The sequence below is a fragment of the Nymphalis io genome, chromosome 22, assembly GCF_905147045.1.
Source record: "Nymphalis io chromosome 22, ilAglIoxx1.1, whole genome shotgun sequence".
NCBI lineage: Eukaryota > Metazoa > Arthropoda > Insecta > Lepidoptera > Nymphalidae > Nymphalis > Nymphalis io.
This window is the reverse complement of record NC_065909.1, coordinates 3,277,672-3,301,313: the sequence shown is the minus strand read 5'-3', so window position 1 is coordinate 3,301,313 and position 23,642 is coordinate 3,277,672. Positions and strand designations below refer to the sequence as shown.

Below are 23,642 nucleotides of genomic sequence, written 5' to 3'. Positions count from 1 at the left end.
TTGTTCGAAACTCGTTAGGGGTTTTCTTAATTACCTGTCCTATATTTATTATATATATATATATGTTTGATTCGGTTGTTGATAGTTCTGTTTAAGATTATTAAATTTTGAAACCACATGAACTCTTTCGTGGAAAAGGTTTTTATACCATTTTGTTGTAAGCGTCTTCTAGGTAGAGCTGCAACATCTTAATTTACTTTCCGTATATATATATATATATATATATATATATATATATATATATATATATATATATATATATATATACGAAAATATATATATATATATATATATATATTACAATACTGATATTATAAATGCGAAACTAACTTTATCCGTCTGTCTATTACGGCTAAACCACTGAACCGATTTTAATGAAATTTAACAAGCTTGGTCCCCGAAAGCCATAGGCTTCCTTTTTTAAGCCTAACACCCGAACAAACATACGGGCGAAATCTAGTTTGGTATAAATGCAGTATAACATGCGCCGGAATTAATAATAAAAGTAAAAATTTGTCTCTGAGCCGGATTCTAGCTTTGTCGGATTACCGCTTCATGAGAAGGATCAACGAAAAGACAATGTCCTTAATATAATACTTACTATTAGTATCAATACGGATGGTATTTGTGATTGACCGACGTGTCCTAATTCTCAATTATGTTAAAAGAAGCCTAGATACAATATTTAAACAAAATAATTAATAATTTAATTTTATGTGAACATGAAGTTCATTCTTGTCACGTCAATAGTCTATATTTAGAGCGGGTGTAACTGCGAAGCGTAGCTACTAATATAACAATATTATATACTTAAATGTTCTTCAAAAGGTCCTGCTTCTTCTGGTATACGTTTTACGTGTATTGGTTTAGTAGTTTTTCAGCTAAGAATTACAAAAAAACGTCCTCATTCAGTAAATTTTTTAGATAGGTTTGGCTGCGAAGTTAAAAACGGGGTAATCACTATCGAGTTTTTTGCTCGGTGAAATAATTTCGTTACATTCTCGTTAAGAGGAGACAAAACCTTTACCCAGCAGTGGGACACTGATAGGCTGTTGCTTTTGGTTATTTATTAATCAATCACACCAAAACTACTGAACTGCAAAGCTATTATGTAAAAGCTTACTTCATTATAGCTACAGTATAACGATGCATTCAGGATACTGTTGGGATTGCCGCGCTTTTGTAGTGCATCACTTATGTTTGCTGAAGCCCGTGTGGATGACTTCTATGCCATCATTAGAAAGAGAGCAGCGTCTATAATGGCTAGGATGCGCGGAGTTTTTAACGGTATCCTGAATACATTGATGCTGAAAATGGATATTCCATTTGTTAAACATTGGGGGGAACTTCATGTATCAACTCGTTGTTTTAGACCCCTTATGTATACTAAATAATAGTTAATATATCTACTAACATCGTTTTTAAGCTTGTAACTAACACTATCGATATTTATCTGTAAATAAACATTTATTATTATTATTATTACTCACCCGTGAAATGATGACAACCGACTTGTGGCGATACCAGTTTGATTCTTAAAATGTTATAATTACGGATTATGGTAAATACCGCATATGACTTTTCGACATTTTACGACCGTTTTCTGCGGTGAGTATCGAGTCTTTTCTTACAGAAAACTACTTATTTGAATAGGAAAAATTCTAAGTCACGCAAACAAATGAGCACATTTTGGTGTACATATATATATATATATATATATAGCTCGATGTAGAGTTCAAATACTTGCTTTTTATTTAACACAACATACATTTGCCAATATTATTATTAAGATATATTGTGACCTTTTTGAATTATTAGCTAATCATTTCCTCTCAAGTCGTTAAAAGTAAATGTCGCTTTATATTCGAGGAAAAAGATTAAAAACAGCATATCGTCTGTAATAATTAATATTCTTATTTAAAACGTTATAGCTTCAGACAAAAAAATGATGAATCACATTGAGTATTAATTTTAATTTAATATATAACACATTTTATATTATTTATTTATTTCATATTATCTGAAAGCCATGATTGGTTTGATTTATAAACTTATAATCTATTCTAGTTACGGGTTAACTGTGGCCCGCGGCTTCATGCTGTGACACGCTAGTTGTTCAGCGCGGTTTCACCTGTGCAAACGTAACCGCTCCACCCCCGTGGCTCGTAGCGTAATATTATACCGTGCCTCGGAATGCACGTAAAGCCATTGCTCCTGCGGCTGAACACGTTCCGGTTGTGTCGGATTGCCGTCCCATCGGATAATGACAGCAAGGAGATAAAGACTGTGTGTGTTTGCGCACACACTTGTGCACTATAATATGTCACGCGCAGTTGTCTAGTCATTTTGCCGCCGTGGCCAAAATTTATTTCATGAACATAACATTATAAACTAATAAAAAACAATACAAATTATAATTTAATCAATTACTGCTCTTAAAAGCAATTTTAAATATTTATTTTACATGATTATTTTAAATTTAGAGTAACCACCGGTACCGCTTCGTTATGTCGATTCTAACTAGAAGAACCGGTCATAAATTCCGTAGTTTGTTTTTTTTTTCATTTAATATATATGTATACATCCTGTATAAAAAACAGCAATTTAAATATAAGCTTCGTCACAAAAGTACATCTAAAATTTAAAAATGAAATGTCTTTATTGCGTCTTTAACTTTATTATAAGTAATATTTTAATTAATACAAACGACGTATCGTGTCGGGGAACGCATTTTCAAATCAATTGGATCTGTGAAAATTGGTATGACCCATTTGTTACGAAGGAAATGACCTGATGATTTATTTATTCAATCTAAGGAAGACAAACAGTTTTGACCAATCAAGTCGTCATAAGTAATCAAATCAAAAATACGTAACAGAATAATAACAAATAAAAATTAAAATTAGTTAAAACTTTACTATCACGAATTAATAAATAATTTTATAGAAAATAATAGTTATACAAATACTATGCAAGGTGTGATGATACGGTCAATGATCTTCAAATACCTGAACAGATCTTCATAATTGACAGCTAACGATAAAAAAACCAACTTGATGAAGTCAGATATTGAATAGAAAAAACCGCTACTAATTTAATTCGTTTGTGAGCTACAATAGCACATGACAGACTCCAACCTTTTTTTAACGCTGGAAAAACGCATTACGCTTTTCCCCCACGGGTACAGTGGAAGCGTATGTGGGGCTCGAACATCGGAATACCCTCTAAAAAACCTGCGGTACCATTTCGACGGTTGGCCCACCTCTGCAGGCCTCCAAATCCTAGGGGGTTCTCAGGGTACAAAGACCCCCTAACCCCGGCAATACTTACGGCGGGAGGAGAAGATACGCATAGCGCCGAAGCCTTCTCCCCGGCCTTACATGATACCGTGAAACTTATAAAAACCGTATCTATACGTCGGGGGTTACACATGACGTAAAATATAGCCATCATATCTCAAAGAGTGTGTTCTAGCCACTAGACTATCTCAGCTCAGTTTTATCAGACACCAGTAGTGTGATTGTGTAAGAACTCATTTCATTACTCGCTCGTGAAATGTCGACAGCCGACTAATGGTGAATACTACTGCGATGCGTGCATTCTTGAAATGTTATAACTGTTATGGTCAATATAGCATATTAATAATAACGAGCCGGTTGACGTGGTTGGTAGATCCTTGCCTTTCACGCCGAAAGTTGTGGATTCGATTCCCACCCAGGACAGACATTTGTGTGCATGACCATGTCTGTTTGTCCTGAGTCTGGGTGTAATTATCTAAATAAGTATGTATTTACAAATTAAAAATGGTATATGGAGTATATCAGTAGTCTGGTTTCCATAGTACGAGCTCTGCTTAGTTTGGGATCAGGTGGCCGTGTGTGAATAATGTCCGAGGATATTATTATTATTATTCTAACATTTTACAAATTTGTTTTACGGTGACTCGAGTTTGCTCTTACAAAATATTCCTACATACTTCAATGAAATTAAATATATAAATCACAATTACTATTTGTCTAGAGCAGTGATTCTCAACCACTTCACTGCGCTGCGCCGCAGCACTTTTGCGTGCCGCGAATTTCTAAAAGTGTACCGCCATATTTTAGACATAATTATGTTAATATTATTAAATAATATGATTTAAAAAGAAAAATCCTTTTAACAGGAATTGATATTTAAATCAGTAAAATTTGATTGGGTTCGTAATCTATTTTACGCAGCGTGTATAGGTAAGTAAAATAATTTTGAAACTATTTTTTTTGTGTGCCGCAAAATTTTGAAATCGTCAAGTGTTCCGCAACAAGAAAAATGTTGAGATTCAGTGGTCTAGGGAGCGTCACCAGACGGCGATAATTTTAAGACCATAAAAACTCGCATTGTACTAGGTATGTATACAACGTATTAAGATATATATATAGTGTCAAATTTCGAGTTTGTATTGCGTTCTTGGTATTTTTAAATAATTATTTACTTGCCACGAACAAATGTTTAACGATTATGAATATTTTTAACACATTTACAGAGTGACCAATCGATGACACACTGTTATATTGCGATTAGGTTTTGTATCATACTATACGTTATGAATTTATTTTTTGTTGTTGTTATTAATCATTCCTTTAACCACGTTAATGTTATCGTTAAGAAAATTTTAATTAAAAAATCGTATTACTAGAAGCCGAGATGGCCTAGCGGTTAGAACGCGTGAATCTTAACCGATGATCGTGGGTTCAAATCGGGGCAAGCATTACTGAATTTTCATGTGCTTAATTTGTGATTATAATTCATCTCGTGCTTGACGGTGAAGGAAAACACAATGAGGAAACCTGCATGTGCCTAATTTCATTGAAATTATGTCATATTCTACCAATCCGCATTGGAGCAACGTGGTGGAATAAGCTCTCTACCTTTTCCTCAAAAAGGGAGAGGAGGCCACAGCCCAGCAGTGAAACGCTGGAAAAACGCATTACGCGTTTCCCCTACGGGAAACAGCGGGGTGGTCTGTGGGACTCGCTGGTTACTTTTTTTTAACAAAACGCGAACGAAGCCGCGGGCGAAAACTTGCAAAGTATTTGATTTCATATTAAGCTGGAAGGGGACGTAACAATGAATATAGTTGTCATCGTTTCCTTAGGTTTTATAATTGTAATTGTATCATGAGACTTAATAAAGAATCTTGATGACATAATGATATTTATTTACTTGTAATAGCACACTTACAACATACATATAAAGCATTGAAATAAATAATTTATAAAACGACATTAGAATATCTAATATGCATGTCAATTCAATCTAATTAAATTCAAATTAAAAGTGACAAAAAAAATCATCAGTAATTTTTAAAAATGTCAAAACAAAATAATAAATAATGTCATTGTTTGGGTGTTTATATAATAAAAAATCAATCGACGATGTCGTTATTGAAATTATTAAAAGTATTAATTAAAACTAATCATGTACTTTATAATAATTAAATAACTTATTTCTAAAGATCGAGGGAGAGTCATAAAAATGTCAACGCCAGGAATTGATTTAACGTTATTATTATATTTATTACACAACCGTACTAAGGGAGAGCTTGTTTACCAATATGAGACTGTGCGCAAGGAGTATGAAATATTTTGTGGGTGTGAGTACTTCTGTGCCTAAGCACGAGATGGCCTAGTGGTTAGAACGCGTGAATCTTAACCGACGATCGTGGGTTCAAACCCGGGCAAGCACCACTGAATTTTCATGTGCTTAATTTGTGATTATAATTCATCTCGTGCTTGACGGTGAAGGAAAACACCGTGAGGAAACCTGCATGTGTCTAATTTCTGTGAATTTATGCCACATGTGAATTCTACCAACCCGCATTGGAGCAGCGTGGTGGAATAAGCTCCAAACCTTCTCCTCAAAAAGGGAGAGGAGCAATACTGAGCATTGCTGTTTGGCGGTAGAATATACGAGTGGGTGGCACCTACACAGACAAGGCTCGCACAAAAGCACCGAGAAAGAGTAATATTATTGTATATTTGTAATATTTCATTAATTACATCGAAACCCAGTCAACGTTCCATCGCTGGGCGCAACGTTGAAGTTTTTGTTTAGTTTAGTTTATTATTTTTTTACTCATTTATAATAATAACAGGATAATATTTTTTTATTATGTATGTTTATATTATCAATATTAATATTCGAAGGTTATATATAGTTAGAATATGCATTCGAGTCAAAGCGATTCTTACCGTCTTTCTATCGTCGATCTTTGATCGATCGACTTGTATATTCGTCCCTTATACATATTATTAAAGATTATTTTTTAAGTGTGTATTACTTATTATTATAAGTGGAAGGCAATCAAAAAATATTTAGCATATAAGTTAAACAAAGACAGGCATGATTAATACAAAACTATATATATATATCCATTTTTTTATTTATCTTTTAAAGATACCGCTAATGCTGTTTCTTAAACGAATCCGTCGACACATGTTTTACTTATAGAGTTCATTGGTATACGGATATACAATACGGAGCCAATTGTTAAAATATTACAATATACTAATTATTAAGATCCTCCAGACCGATTTCGGTCACGGCGGCTAGTCTCAAGAGATATTAGCCAACTGCGCAGGAGATATTATAGTGCACAAGTGTGTGCGCAAACACAGGTGCACTCTCTATTCCCTAACTCTCATAATCCGATGGGACGGCAATCCGACACGACCGGAAAGAGTTGAGGCGCAGCACTAACGGCTAGAGCCATGCTTTCCGAGGCACCTTTTCAGACCCCGGGCTGCTACTGAGAATTTTTGACAGATAAACCCAATAACTTTTTATTGGTCCGATCTGAGAATTGAATTCAGGACCTCTAGGTCAGCTGCCTTATACCTAGCCACCAACGATGTGTAATTGTATAGCCTATTGCAACCACAAGAGGAGTAAAAACAAATTAACAACTTTGACTTTGAATTAATGCAATATCGATATCGGCCAAGATCTTGAATAATCAAATCATCAATCAAGTATTAATTGCGAATTTGCGAACAAAATGGCGTTTTGAATATCGTCAAGTTGTTATCCGAACTTTGGAAGTAAAATTAAAGTTAGTAAGTAAAAGTTAACATAGTAACTAAGTAAGTGGAAGTTTAGTTTAGATTTTTTTTTTAATTTTAATTTTGTATATTATAAATATGTCTGTACATAGTGGAAGTTTTATCATAACTAAAGATACATTAATCAAGAACTAAAATTCACAGTATAGGCTACACAATAATTATAAATTAAAGTACTTTTTTTACTTTTGTCTATGAAATATTGTACGGGTTAATGGGCCACATGGTGGTAAATGGTCCCTACCGCCCATTGACATTAGGACTATACGAAATAACCATCCCTTACATTGTTAATGTGCCACCAACCTTGAGAACTAAGATGTTATGTCCCTCGTCTCTATAGCTGGCTCACTCACCGTCCAAACCAAAACACCACATTTTAAACATTGCTGTTTGACGGTAGAATATCTAATGATTGGGCGGTAAATATATATAAAAAAGTACTATAAATTAATGTGTATTTTGTAGGTTCAGTTTTAAAAATATTTACAGCTATTTAAATATTGGTTACATTATAATATATTTTATAATTTTCATAAATAGTATTCGAAACTACTGGTAGCTTTAGAATAAATATAATAAGTTGATTATTCAAAGGTGCTTGTGAACCTAATTCATAAAGTTTATTTTGTAATATTTTATACGTAATAATAAAAACTTATCCAAAACTAAAAGTTTTACGAAAATCGATCGAGCCGTTATACAGTAGTATATAAGTAGTAGTATACTAGTAATATATATTTAATAACATTATCAGATTTAAAAAAAAAACATATATATTCAATTTTAGACTGGTCGATGTTTTAATTGTATGTAAAAAAAATATTTTAAAACGAAACCATATTTCCAAATAAAACTAACAATAACATCGGAGAAAAAAAAGTATAAAATCAAAATATAAAAAATTGAATATTATTATCGAAAGAAAATAACGTATTTATTTTATATTTAATTTTGAATCTAAAAAATTACCATAGTAATATTCTTGGGTTAGTGTAATTGACAGGTAAAATATAATGAGTTTATTAAACATACCTACAAGATACTCGAAGAATTCTCGCTAGACATTAAATTTATCCTAGTATCAATACAAAAATTTGTAACTCCGAAGCACACAAAAAATACGCAAGTAAATAATACAGAATTTAATTTTTGAACTTTTTAGGCTTTAGTCAAAGACAGTTATTTTTGAACTTTTTAGGCTTCAGTCAAAGACGGTTAGTAATAATAAAAAAAAATAACATACATTATTCTTTACTCCACATTCACATTAACTCGATGCCGAAATCCATTACAAAATTTAAAAAATAACACATTATTTTGATATAAAAACTATTTTCGTTTCGGCTTTCGATCGAATAAAAAATTCAAATTTCGAATGAGTTCTTTTCGAACGGCGACGTTCGCTCGCGGCGAATACATCCGCGCACTATCTACGTTTAGTTGATACCTCAAGCGAGACCGTGTGAACTGGTGACTATGGCGGGCTTGTCCATATTAACAATGCGATTTGAGAATTAAATTATATATTACAAGTAAATGACGCATAAACCGCTAGATCATTCAATAAATAGTCTGTCCATTCGTAGTCATTATATAGAACTTTTTAATATGTGTTTTTTTGTATGTAACTAAATTCTTAAAGTATAGGTACGAGCTAAAATTAAGCGCTTTTTCAGTGATTTAATTAAAACAATTACCACAATCATAGATATCTATAATATTCTTTATAAGGAGAAAATATATGTTTGTTTGTAATGGATAAACTAAGAAACTGATTGATTATAATAATTCTTTCACCATTAGAAACTTTATCCAAACCACTTTATCCTGAAGTAAAATACGCTTATTTTAGGCGGTAGAATATTTTACAAGAACCAGACGGACTTTTTTTACGCTGGAAAAACGCATTACGCGTTTCCACCACGGGAACAGTAGGGGGGTAAGTCGGGCTCGCCGATGTCCAAGGCGCCGAATGCGCCCTGAACATCGGAATACCCATTAAAAAACCAGCGGTACCCTTTCCATTTTAACGAGGAGCGCCACGGGATCGCTTGCGCATACCTTGGTATCTTCTAGTTTAGCAGCAAAGTTTCTGATGCAACGACGTTTCAATTTTAACATATGTACAAAGTTGCGATCACTGAGTTATTTCATTTATATTTATTGTAATGTTCACCCTTACGGCGTGAGGTTGGTATTATAAATTAAATATACTATTTTATTTTTTATATCTATTCGCTATGCACACACACCGTCTTCACTTCGCACCAATTCCAATATCTATTTTATTTTCCCGCGCTCAGCAATGTGTCACCCCGATGACAGATTATATAGATACACAGATAACAAATTATATTCATATTATAAAATACTAATTAATATATTATTGTAGATTTTTGTACACTACATACATAAAGAATTATATTTCCTTTATTAAAAAGGATTTACTTAAAATGAACATTATAAATATTATGTATTTTCATTGTTAGAACATAGCCTTCATTGCGCATACTTCCATTACTAATGCATAATTATTTAATTAAACCTTCATACAATAAAAAGGTCATTATTAAAATATTTTCCATATATTTTATAACTATATTAATTATCGGCTTCACCTATTTATGGTGGTGTCTTCTTCTATCGAATGACAAATCGATGATGACAGAAAGAAAGAAATAGTTACTTTTTGGCCAAAGTTTGTAAATACGGCTATTGTACAATAACGATTAAAAAAAACCACTTCCGTAGTTCCGGTTATGACTTGTCACCTCTTAGTGACAATTGAAATAAAACAATACACTTACGAAATTATTCGTCGGTAAGTGACCGGCGCCAGATCAAATCGAGCCGATAAATGAGTGTTAAAACAATGAAATTATGTTAATAAACCCATTAAAATTAATTAAGATAATTACAATATTTAAGAAAATACATACAAGAAGTAAGAAGACTAACACTGGTATCGGGGCTGATTACTATCTCGAGATACATTTTATTTTTAAGCGCATAATTTTGAAAAGAAGCTGTCAAATGGTCATGGACTAAGTGGTCACCATCGCCCACAGACACAGTAACAAATATTAATCATCCCTTTATCGTCAATGCGCCACCAACCTGGAAACCTAATCCCTGAACCTGTCACTTGTGTCTGTAGTTTCACAGTCTCAGTCACCCTTCATAATGGGACAAAACAATACTGTGGTACCTACCCAGACGGGTTACTTGTGAGCACCGGAAGTTAGAGTTGATGTTGGCTAAATTTAATTCCAAGCGAAGAGTGCGGGGAGGGTGGGGGAATAACCTTTGCCCCCTGAGGAGTGCTCTGCCGCTCTGGTACGCCGCGGATGCGATATATCAACACGATCCCGCAGCCTCTCCGATCCGTGCCGAGGGGGCCATCGCAGTGGCTTTAGTAGGTAAGAATCCCACATAACCCAGTTCTCCCCTCATGGGAGCCGGGTACTTTTCTGAAGGTTTCCATTCTGTAACAGCCTGTGAATGTCCCACGTGCTGAGCTAAAGGCCTCCTCTCCATTTTTTGAGGAGAAGGTTTGGAGGTTATTCCACCACGCTGCTCCATTGCGGGTGCGGGTGGTATACACATGTGGCAGAATTTCAGTGAAATTAGACACATGCAGGTTTCCTCACGATGTTTTCCTTCACCGTAAAGCACGAAATGAATTATAATCACAAATTAAGCACATGAAAATTCAGTGGTGCTTTGCCTGGATTTGAACCCACGATGAGCGGTTAAGATTCACACGTTCTTATCACTGGGCCATCTCGGCTTCCAATTTCGTGAAAAAAAAAGGTTAAAGCTAATTAGTACTAGTAAGTTAGTCGACATTTCAATCCGTTGCCCTCAAACTTACGTAATGTGGACTAATAATACTATCTCTATTACACGTATGAGGTTAAAAAGGGAAACGAGTCTTACTAATAAGTAGAACGTCGGCGCCGTATACAAGGTTTTAAGGCCATATGTTGACCATGATATGGTATGTCCATATAAATTCGAATGCCTTGTTAGTCTAGTGGCTAGCTATAAGGCCCGTATGTCCTGAAGATTTAAACCCCGAGTCATAAAAAAGGTATTGGGTAAATTGGCAGGGTGTACACTCCTAGCGATCCCGTGGCGCTCGTTAAGACGGAAAGGGTACCTTTGGTTTTTTAGTGAGTATTCCGATGTTCCACATACCACCCCACTGTTCCTGTGGGGAAAACGCGTTTAGGAGGTGGACGTACTGCTACACACGTAACGTCTTTCCCCAGCGATAAAAAGGTTGTACACTCCCGTGCCTCGGAAAGCACGTTAGTTGTTGTCGTCTTGCGTCTTTTTCGGTCGTATCGGACTTGATGTCTCATCAGATTATGAAAATGAGGGATTAGAGAGTGCCCTTTTGTTTGCGCACACATTTGTGCACTACGATATGTCCTGCGCAGTTTTGAATGGATGGTGTCGCCGGACATTATAAATACAAACCATTCTTATATAAAGTATAATTGATATGATGCATTATTTAATGAATATTAAAAACAGAAAAAACCAAATTTTTAATCAAAAATTAGTTTTTTTTATATACATAATAAGAATACTAGATATGCCCGTTTTTAAGGAATTACTTATATTATTTACCCCTCCAATTAAGCGTAAATCTTATAGGAAGTGGGACGACAATATCAAGCGACTTTTACAGCGCTAAGCAGCCCGTAAACCATTATTGGCGCTTATATATCTACGTATTTGTAGTTCATCTTAGAAATGAATTTTAAACCAATTAATTAATTTTTCTGTCATTATTGATTTGACATTCGAAAGAAGAAGACACAGCATTGTTTCACTAAGCAACGTTTATAAGAAATTTTTTACTCGTACGGTATTCGTACGGGAAGGTCGCGTAAAACAGAGGTACTTGCGCCGCGCGCCTGGCAAGTACTCGGTTTTTTTTGTTCAGTGATCGACATGATAACTATGTGTCCAAACTCCTAAAAAAACAGATTGAAAAAAAAACGTTTATAAGTAAAACCGTTATTAAATAAAGTATATTATATTGTCGCGTTACATTTCTATATGTAACGTAACAACATGAAATGTTTTTACGCAAAATTATTTAAGTCACGTCTATAAAATCGCACGTGCATTTCGTATACAAATATATTAACAATAAATAAAAATAAACGAAACCGCATTTAGCCGTTAGGTATATATATATGTACATGTATGTGTATCAAACCGGTCTTTCGGTATGCGAAGTATATTTATTGTAAAACATAAAATAAGTATTTCATTGTAATTCTCGGAATGATCCCATGTCCTGGAGCTGATCGTATTTTAAATGTACTTCTTAATATTCTGTTTGTTAGGAACAAATACATTAGGATTGACGTCAGCTCGTGAGATAAGAATACCTCATTGACATGGATACCTTAAAAATTATCTAAATCTATACTAAAAAATGAGGAGACGTTGAATAACTTAAATTGAAATAACTAAAATTAAATTATGTATAATTAAATTAACCCATTACAAGAACGTTGTAATATTTAATAGAAGCGCGTCGTCGCGTCTGCGGACCGCAATTTCAAATCAATCGGATTTTTTTTTTAAAGTTTAGGTAGCCGGACGAGCATATAACCTGATGATATGTGGTCAACAACACCCACAGACATTGGCATTGAAATGTTAACTATCGCTTACATCGCCAATGCGCTACTAACCTTGGGAACTAAGATCTTATGTCCCTTTTTGTGCCTGTAATAACACTGGCTCACTCACCCTTCAAACCAGAACACAACAATACCAAGTACTACTGTTTTGCGATAGAATATCTGATGAGTGGGTGGTACGAACACAGACTTGCACAAAGCCCTACCACCAGTAAGCGTGAAAATTGTTAGGACCTTTTGTCAAATACAGAATGAGCATGGTCATTAAACGCCTGATTTATTATAACTTTGTTGGTTTACGCGGCGCACGCAATTAAAATTCCCAGATAACAAAAAACTTTAATGAATTATTTAATTATATATATACTGGCTGTAGTGGGGTAGTGGGTGGGTAACATCAGTACTTGTTATTGTTGTGTTCCGGTTTGAGGGGTGAGTGAGCCCGTGTAATTACAGGCACAAGGGATATAACATCTTAGTTCCCAAGGTTGGTGGAGCATTGGCTATGTAAGCGATGGTTGACATTTCTTACAATGCCATTGTCTAAGGACGTTTGGTGACCACTTACCATCAGATGGCCCATATGCTCGTCCGCCTTCCTATTCTATAAAAAAAAAACTTTTTTCTTTAATTAAACAAAATCAGTCATTAATGAAATTATGTGCTAAATTCACGAGAGAGCAATTCTTTATAAACTCACTTCGTATCTCACTCGTGAAATATTTGATACGGTTTGATGCGTTTAATTTTTATAGTTAACCAATATTCGCCCGCGGCTTCGTCCGCGTTTTGAAGGGAGAGGGGCGAGTATCAAGTAAAAAAAAGTAGCCTATGTCCGTCCTTGGAGGTCAAGCTTGATTTATACCTTAATTTGATCAAAATCGGTTCAGTTGTTTATTTAAAGCGTAACAGACATACAGAGTTACTGTCGCATTTATAATATTAGTGTCGCATATCATTTGTTGACATACCACGATCGTGTTCTGTGGTAAGTTTCGACTTTTTTGTAAAAGAATAGCTTTACACGAGCCGAATATGTAGGGCCAGCCTTCGGGGCGTTTGTTTGTATGCGCAAGCGACCCCGTGATGTCCCCCGAAGAGACATCCCACAATGGTGACTTGGAGACAAGCCGATTATTCGACCATCTTAGTCGGGTGGCAGATGCTGCGCAAGAGCAGTTTCCTAACGCGGAATTGGTGTTTTTGGGGGATTTTAATGCTCACCATGAATCATGGTTGAAATCCCTCAAAACTGACCATGCTGGAAGAACTGCTCATGCTTTTGCTCTCACACACGACTTGACCCTGGTGGGCTGATCAACCATCAGCCCACCAGGATCCCGGACATTGATGGGCAAGCGCCTTCTCTACTAGATCTTCTGCTGACTTCTCACCCGGTGGAATATCAGGTTGTGGTTCAGGCTCCACTTGGTTCTTCGGATCACGGCCTTATATCTACCAAAGTGCCACAGGCCAAGCTGCCGCCATCAGCGGTATGCAAACGTCGCGTTTGGCACTATAAGTCGGCAGATTGGGACGGTATGCGCGATTACTATGCGTCAGTCCCTTGGAAGGAACGTTGCTTCAGTGGGAATGACCCGACAGCTAGTGCCGCTGCTGTTGCTGATGAGATCATGTTAGGAATGGAATACTACATTTCTAGCTCAGATCTCATCAATAGGGGTACGCGTAACCGTTGGTTCACGCGTGAATGTGCCGACGCTGTATCATCTAAGCAGGCGGCATATCGCGCGTGGATCAACGGCTGCATTAGCGGGGCATCTAACATTGACTCACTGAAAGCAAACTACAATAAAAATTCCAAGTCCTGTAGGAAGGCATACACGAGAGCGGATGCACAGCGCATTGTACAGATTGGTCTTGACCTTATTTCGCATCCTAGGGGCTCCCGTAGCTTCTGGCGTCTGACCAAGTCTGTGCAAAACAATTTATGCCAACCTTCGCTGCCACCGCTCAGAAATCCGGACGGATCGCTAGCTCACAGTCCGCAGGAGAAAGCCGACCTCCTGGCTAAACTCTTTGCCGACAACTCTGTGATCGATGATTGTAGTGCGCAGCCACCAACAATACCTTCATGTGGCCACACGATGCCTGACATCAAAATCAGGCAACGTGATGTGCGTGCGGAGCTGCAATCACTCGATATACGGAAAGCTAGCGGTCCCGATGGAATACCAGCCATTGTGCTGAAGAAGTGCGCGGCGGAGCTGTCTCCTGTGTTAACGCGCCTGTTCCAACTTTCTCTCTCTTCGGGATGTGTGCCGGAGGCTTGGAGAAGAGCTAATGTGCAAGCGGTTCCCAAAAAAGGAGATCGGTCTGACCCGGCAAATTATCGGCCAATAGCTATCACCTCAGTACTTTGTAAGGTGATGGAACGGATTTTAAACAACCAACTGATCCATTACCTAGAAGATCACTGTCTAATTAATGATCGTCAGTACGGATTTCGACCAAAACGGTCCACAGGTGATCTTCTAGCGTACGTAACGCACCTCTGGGGTGAAGCTATCGACAAGCATGGAGAATCGTTGGCTGTCAGCCTCGATATCTCCAAGGCTTTCGACAGGGTCTGGCACAGAAGTCTTCTCTCCAAGCTACCGGCATATGGTCTGCCTGCTCAGCTATGCACCTGGATTGCCAGCTTCCTACACAAGCGTAGCCTTCGTGTTTTAGTAGATGGTTGCGCTTCACAATTCTATGTAGTGAATGCTGGGGTCCCCCAGGGATCTGTGCTATCTCCCACACTCTTTCTTTTGCATATCAATGATATGCTCTCTCTTGGGAACATACATTGCTATGCAGATGATAGTACAGTGCATGGTGGATACCACGGACGCGCAGTGGCTGGGCGGGCGGAAACTGAGGAGAGGCGGGAGAATCTTGTCATTGAACTCGATAGGACATTAGAGCTCATCGCCAAATGGGGTTCTGATAATCTTGTTGAGTTTAATGCCAAGAAAACACAGGTGTGCGCTCTCACAGCGAAAAAGTCACCATTTTACCCTCATCCCTCCCTCTGTGGCACACCGCTGATGATACAAAGCAAAATCGCCATGCTGGGGATGGACGTTCGCTGCGACCTTAGTCCAAGGGATTACATCGAGGCTATTATAAAAACAGCTTCACGAAAACTCGGAGTTCTGAACAAGGTGCGGCGTTTTTTCACGCCACAACAACTGTGCCTGTTATACAAAACACAGGTACGGTCTTGCGTTGAATATTGCTCGCACCTTTGGGATGGCTCCGCTAAGTACCTAATGGAGGCCTTGGACCGTTTGCAGCGACGTGCAGTACGCATTATTGGCGACGTAAAGGTCACAAACACCCTTGAACCTTTACAATTGCGTCGCGAGATAGCAGCACTGAGCGCTTTCTATCGTCTGTATCACGGCGAGTGCTCTGAGGAATTATTCTCTCTAATTCCTGCTTCCCCCTTCCTTCTTAAGTCCACGCGAGCTGGTTCTCGATGTCACCGCCTAACTGTGACATCAATTCCATCGCGCACAAAGAAATTTGGCAACTCCTTTCTTTGCCGCACTACCAAAGAATGGAATTCCTTACCAGCTCACGTGATCCCCTCCTCTTACAACCCGGGTTCCTTCAAACGAGGCGTGAAGAGGCATCTTGCGGGCCGGCAAGGCGGGGACGGCTAGTACAGAACATTCTTCCCGACTGTACTGGCCGTCGTCGCGTTTGGACTCTACTACCACTTACCATCAGGTGGAATAGAGTAATTTACCTTCTTAGCAAATATTAATTAAAAAACCATGTGTGACACACGCCTACATACATTTTTCCAACGAAAAAAAAAACCTAATATGTATATGCTCAATGGTGTACATTTTTTTGTGTACAAAGCCGAAATGGCCCAGTGGTTAGAACGCGTGAATCTTATCCGATGATCGTGGGTTCAAACCCAGGCAAACACCACTGTATTTTCATGTGCTTAATTTGTGATTATAATTCATCTCGTGCTTAACGGTGAAGGAAAACATCGTGAGGAAACCAGCATGTGTCTAATTTCATTGAAATTCTGCCACATGTGTATTCTACTAACCCGCATTGGAGCAGCGTGGTGGAATTAGCTCCAAACCTTCTCCTCAAAAAGAGGAGAGGAGGCCTTTAGCCCAGCATTAACAGGCTGTTACTGTACTGTACATTTTTTAATAACTTTTAAATAAAAAATAGATTTGTTGCTATTAATTGACGCCAAGCGACGCGGTCACTGCTTGCTTAATTAAAAATCAAATTTTTAAGTAAGTAATTCTAAAAGGCGCTCATGTGCACTTACTCATCATTTTACAGTTAATTAATAACGGTACGGAATGCATATTCTACATACTTTATAATATTATAAACATAAGTTTGTACGTTTGTTACTCAATCACTTTGACGAGCCGGTTGGCGTGGTTGGTAGATACTTGCCTTTTCGCGCCGAAGGTTGTGGGTTCGATTCCCACCCAGGACAGACATTTGTGTGCATGAACACGTCCGTTTGTCCTGAGTCTGAGTGTAACTATCTATATAAGTATGGATTTACAAAAGAAAAGTAGTATATGTAGTATATCAGTTGTCTGGTTTCCATAGTGTGCTGTGCTAGCTTTGTACAGGCTTAATTTGGGATGAGATGGCCGTGTGTGAAAAATGTCCCAGGATAAAAAAAATCACGCTAAAACGGTTGAAATGGTTTGCATTCAATTTGGCAAACAGATATTTTATAACCTGAATTAACAGACGTGGTACTTTTATCGACACGTGTTTCACGACTTTTTTTATCAATTTATATTCATTCTTCGTAGTACGAACTTGTTAGGACTTCTTGCAGACCCGTCTGGGTAGTTATCACTCACTAAATACATATTATACTCTATTCTCAATTCGGATATTACGAGCTCACCTAAGGGCTCAGAAAACGTACGTCATAAGACGGCCATCTTTGAGGCCGGTGCTCAGTTTAGATCCTCGTTATCGTCGGGAGAGCAACTCAGTAGTAACTTTTATAAAGAAATTATAATAAAAACAGAGTATCTTTTGTATCTTTTTTTTTTTTATTAGGGAAACATACAGCATATCGTATATTACAACTTAATATAATAATCATATTTTAACACTTATGCCAGTTAAGTTTCCACTACTGTTTTAACAGGGAAGTGGACTAATTTTGATGTTATATAAAATATAACTATTTATGACAAAGTAAAATTTTAACGTAAATATGGTTATGGTTAATTACTAATAAGTATTTTTCACAAGATTATAAAATTTACTTAAACTATTTTTAAACAGATCAATGTGGTTGTATTTTCTATTATGACTATTACAAGATCTTAGAATATTAATTGTTAATTAATTTGTACATTAATAGTTTTTTATTTGTGTTTATAACTGCATGTTTCTTTAACTCTTTTGGTGTACAATAAAGCATATTCTATAATTCTGTTTTGTTCTATCGTAATTTACTAAACCGCTTCGCGTGCGATTTGTGCAATATATTATTTTTATTATTATTTAACTGAACCTTAATAAATCAGCCAATTTTTTATTGTATTTTCATGTTTTGTTTTTGTTTTATTTTTATTTATATAATTACATTTTTAACTGTATAAATTTCGTAAGTATATATTTTAAATTAACTTCAAAATACCCACCTATTAAAATTAATAACACATTTTAACTACCTAAAACGTAGTACTTAAGATGGAACGGCGAATTTAATTGTACACATTATGTAACCTCTGTTCTCAAGTAAGTGACTATAATACGTCTTATTGAGAATAATAGTCTTTAAACCTATATATATATATATATATAGTCAGGAGATTCCTTGACGCTTACAACAAATTTCAAACCGCCATTTTGTTGATGGATAAAACCGTAACTGTAATTAATTAATCGCTCGAAGCGATTTGTTGAATTTGTGCAATTGTGTGATTTGGGTTTTAAAGAGTAATTGAGTCAGTCAGTAATGAGAAGGTTTGGAGCTTATTCCACCACGCTGCTCCAATGCTGGTTGGTAGAATACACATGTGGCAGAATTTCAATGAAATTAGACACATGCAGGTTTCCTCACGATGTTTTCCTTCACCGTTAAGCACGAGATGAATTATAATCACAAATTAAGCACATGAAAATTCAGTGGTGCTTGCCCGGGTTTGAACCCACGATCATCGGTTAAGATTCACGCGTTCTTACCACTAGGCCATCTCAGCTTTTTTTGTAAATGAGTGAGTAATACAAATCAATTTATACGTTTTGATGTTCAATTTTATAAAGTCATTTATGAAATCAGATTCACTTCTGCTAAATATATTATCAATGGCATTTGAAAACCACACCAACGACCACTGTCATTAGGATTTATTAAAAAATATTATTTATAGCTATTTTCCTCAATTTTGTTATATATGGTAAAATATATTGATTTAAAATTAGTTTTTTTTTTTTTTTGTATTTAGATGGCTTCAGAAAATAAGAAGGTCATCATGTTTTTGTCACAATAAAACTGTCATTTTTTTTAATTTATACTCATAACCAAAGTATTATTTTGGCTGTGACCACCAAAAGATATGATTAGATATTGAAATTGGAATGTAATTTAATAACAATAAATTTATTTCTTGTATCACGTATGTCGTAGGACCGATGGCCGTTCTAGCAGACGAGTCCTAGAGTGGAGACCGCGAATCGGCAAGCGCAGCGTAGGGCGCCCTCCAGTCAGGTGGACCGACGACCTTAAGAAGGTGGCGGGCACCAACTGGATGCGGAAGGCGGAGGACAGGGAGCTTTGGCGCACCTTGGGAGAGGCCTATGTTCAGCAGTGGACAACGATTGGCTGTTGATTGATTGATACATATATACTCTTCTTCAAAGTTATTAAAGGCATTATTTTGAAATGTAAGGCTGTTATTTTTTCTTGTCACGTATTTTTTTTTATTATTATATAAATTAATTAATGGAATCGTTGTTAAATGAATTCCAATACTTATAAAATAAGAGGACAAACCCGACACATTAGAATTGCCATCATGTCGTGATATAAGTATACCTTAAAGATTATCTAAAATTCTAAATCTATATTAATAAGTGGCAACATTCGTATTCCTATTTATTAATTACCCCAGTCGCCTCTCAAACTTGATTGCCTGCATTTATATTACAAATACATACATTCGACATTCAAATCAGTAAAGTAAAAAAAAAATTATAATAAAAATATTCGACAAACAGGAAAATGGGCGACATGATGGTGTGTGGTCATCATGACGACAATAGGTACTGACGCCGTAAGAAATATCAACCAATCCTTAATAGGCCATCGCCAATGAGCAACCAATCTCTGTGACCGAGATATTATGTCCATAAAAATATATGACTCAGGCACCCCTATACTGTGGCGGTAAAATTACTGATCCCTATCCAGGCTGATTTGCACAGATTCCTTCTACTTAGTAGATAAAATCCCTCATTGGTCTAGTGACTAAGGTAGGTGTTTTGCACTATATGTCACACAAAGGTGGTTTGCCTTCATTGAATATCACCAAAATAATATAATAAAAGTAATTCGAGTTTCCGTTTAGTCTTTATTTCATCATAATCGGTTGAGTCTATCAAAAGTTAAAAAAACGTACATTTTTTGATGTTGAACATATGTCTCGATCATTAGCCCATAGATGGCGGTGTGCTCAAAACGTCAGATTTTTCGGAATTAAGTGACTTTTTGTACAAAATCGCGTTGTCGTTTTATCTGATTGTTTTGAAGTTTTGTTATTTAAACTAATAATCTACAAAATTAAACACGTAGTGGTTGGTGCTTTTCTTACATTATTAACTCGTTTTATTATTAACTCGTTTTATTATTAACTCGTTTTATTATTAACTCGTTTTTTTTGTATTAGTTTTATGTTAATATATATTTTTATTTTTAAGTTTAGTTTTGTAGTAGTAATTCATCAAAATTATATACACATATATAAAAAAACCGAGATTGATTCATCAACAGCAGAGCCTAAACTACGGGGGTTAAACTTGAAATTTTGGCAGTTGATACATTTTATGATGTAAATACCCACTAAGGAAGGATTACTAGAAATTTCACCCCTACAGGGTTAAAATAAGGGATGAACGGATTTCTCTTTCGGATTTAGCACCGGATTAAAATAAAAAAATATGTATACATATCCTAGGGAGTTGCAAGTTATACTTTTTTTTAATCGAACTTCACTAATAGTAAAGTTTGTATAAAGAAAACGTATTCCATTATCGCCATATACCACTCAATTGATAGTCTTGAAGTAGAGGTAGTTTTCATTCCATCCATGAGAATATATCATTCGAATTTGAAACTATAGTTCTCTCTTAAAGTGTGCTTCCCCATGACAATCAAAAGTTCCATTGCCTGTCGTTGAACACGGCTGGCACTGATTTTAGTAAGAACTGTTATCTCATGGACAGTTTTTATGTTGCTTGCTCCACAGTGAGCTCTGGGACTAACTTTAATTTTAGCTCCTAAAAGGAAATACCGCAAACGTCTTTTTTATGTAAATAATAGTATATAAATTGTCATATTAGAATTGCTAACTCTGACATTACAATTTATACCAGTTTCGGAGTCCGAGCTCCACCACCTATGTTGCTTATGTAAAAACCCTAGATTTAGGTAAAACTGTCAACTAAAATTGTGTACATGTTTTTGGGTGTAAATAAAATTTATTATTATTATTTATGTTATAGGTAGCCGGACGGGCAAATGGACCACCTGATGTTAAGTGGTCACCACCGTCCTTAGACATTGGCGATGTGAGAAATATTAGCCATTCCTTAGATCGCTAATGCGCCACCAATCTTGGGTACGAAGATTATATGTCCTTTGTGCCTGTAGTTACACTGGCTAACTCATTCATCCTTTAAACCGAAACGCAACCATAGTACGTATTGCTGTTTAGCTGTAGAATATCTGATGAGTGGGTGGTACCTACCCAGACGGGCTTGCACAAAATCCTACTACCGTTCACAAAGATGTGCTTCGATTATTAATTATAAATAAAGTTTTCAGAGAATGAAATAGTTTTGTTTAACTTAAGTTTGATAGTATAAAAAAAATTTGCTACGCTGGCTCACTTGCAGTATTAACTATATCTAACGGCGTAAATAGATGGGGTATTTAAGCAACATAATCATAAAATATCGTATATCGGAAGATTAATATAATATAAATTTTTCTTCAAGCCATTTAAGTCACTATAAAATATATTAAGTGAAACCTACAGGGTACACAGTAAGTTCACTGATGATTATTAAAAGAATAATCATCAATCTATAAAAAAAAACCCTAAAATCTGACTTTTTTCTAACCAGAACCATTTTATGCTTCTTACTTTAAAATCATAGACTTCCAAAATATTATTTATCCTTTCCTTATACTTAAGCACAAGCAAAGCCGCGGGCAACAGTTCGTTACTAAATAAAAACAAAATGATCCATACAAGTAGCGACATCTAGTGTACATTTTGCATGCCACTAAACGTCAAAAGGCGATCAACAACAAACTACTCAAAAAGGTTCCTCTAAACATCAATAGATGGCGCTGATTTCATTTAATATATCACACAAAGTTAGCTAATAAGACAATCCTATTAAATAAAGCTATCGTATTAGTTCTGACGTCAAATGTATTATCTCTTTTAATCCAACGAGTATAGCATTTCGTTTATCAGGACATTATCATTTTTGTTGATTAATGCTGGTATGGTAGCTGTATACATACTATAATAGCTTATAAAACCCCCAGAGTCCTAGGTTCAAAAGCCTGGACGAGACAATGAATATTATCAAGTTTCGAAAATTCTAAGGCAGTCCGGAGTATGGAAATTGGCATAGACTTTTCCGTGCCTCGGAATGCTCGTAAAGCTGTTGCTCTTACGCCCAAACGTTCCATTCGTGTCCTGTGTGTGAATGGACAAGTTAAATTATATATATTATAATAAAAATTAAATAGATAAAATAAAAACATTGACTAAGTTGACAAATGCACACAAACTCTTTTTTTAAATGGATTGAGCGTACAAGAAAACATGCCCAAGGCAATAAACTTCCTAATGTAGCTCTTACAAGAGCGATATATAAATTCATTTTGAGCATAATTGGTTCGAGTGGAGGGTAAGTGAATAAAGCACTATTGGGTGTGTTCACTTTTTTACATCTAAAGTGAATTTTGCTTAAAAGATATGGACTATCATTCAAGTTATGAATTATTTTAAATAAAAAACTTTGATCTCGCATTGTACGACGATCCAGTAAGGAAATCATTTTAGGTGGATTACGACTCAGAGTGAAACATTTAGAATTAAGATATTTAATGGATTTTGAAGTAATAATAATGTCCTCTAGACCGATTTCGGCCACGGCGACCAATCTCAACAGAGATTAGCCAACTGTGCGGGACATATTATAATGCACAAGTGTGTGCGCAAACACAGATGCATTCTCTCTTCCCTCACTCTCATAATCGGATGGGACGGCAATCCGACACAACCGGATACGTGCTTTCCGAGGCACGGGAGTGTACACACTTTCAACTTCCGGACTCCGGGATGGTCAGAAAAACCCAATAACTTTTTAATGGCCCAACCTGGGAATTGATCCCAGGATCTCTGGGTACTGTCTTACATCAAGCCACTAGACTAAAGAGGCAGTAGTATGAAGTAATATATGGCAATTGTATTTGCGTAGATGACTAATCTCTCTCTTCGTGGCCGAAATTGGTCAGGAGAAACACCGTCATGATTACTATAATATTAAAAGTTTTTTTTTTTACTTAATAAGTTTGCCAACCAACTTTTTAAAGTGGAGA

General features: G+C 36.1%; 1 protein-coding gene across 2 annotated transcripts in view; it reads right to left on the bottom strand.

Annotated features, from left to right (window-relative positions):
* LOC126777051 (uncharacterized) overlaps positions 1–23,642 on the bottom strand; it is a 99,080-nt gene that overhangs the window by 26,387 nt on the left and 49,051 nt on the right. The gene's annotated exons all lie outside the window — the stretch shown is intronic.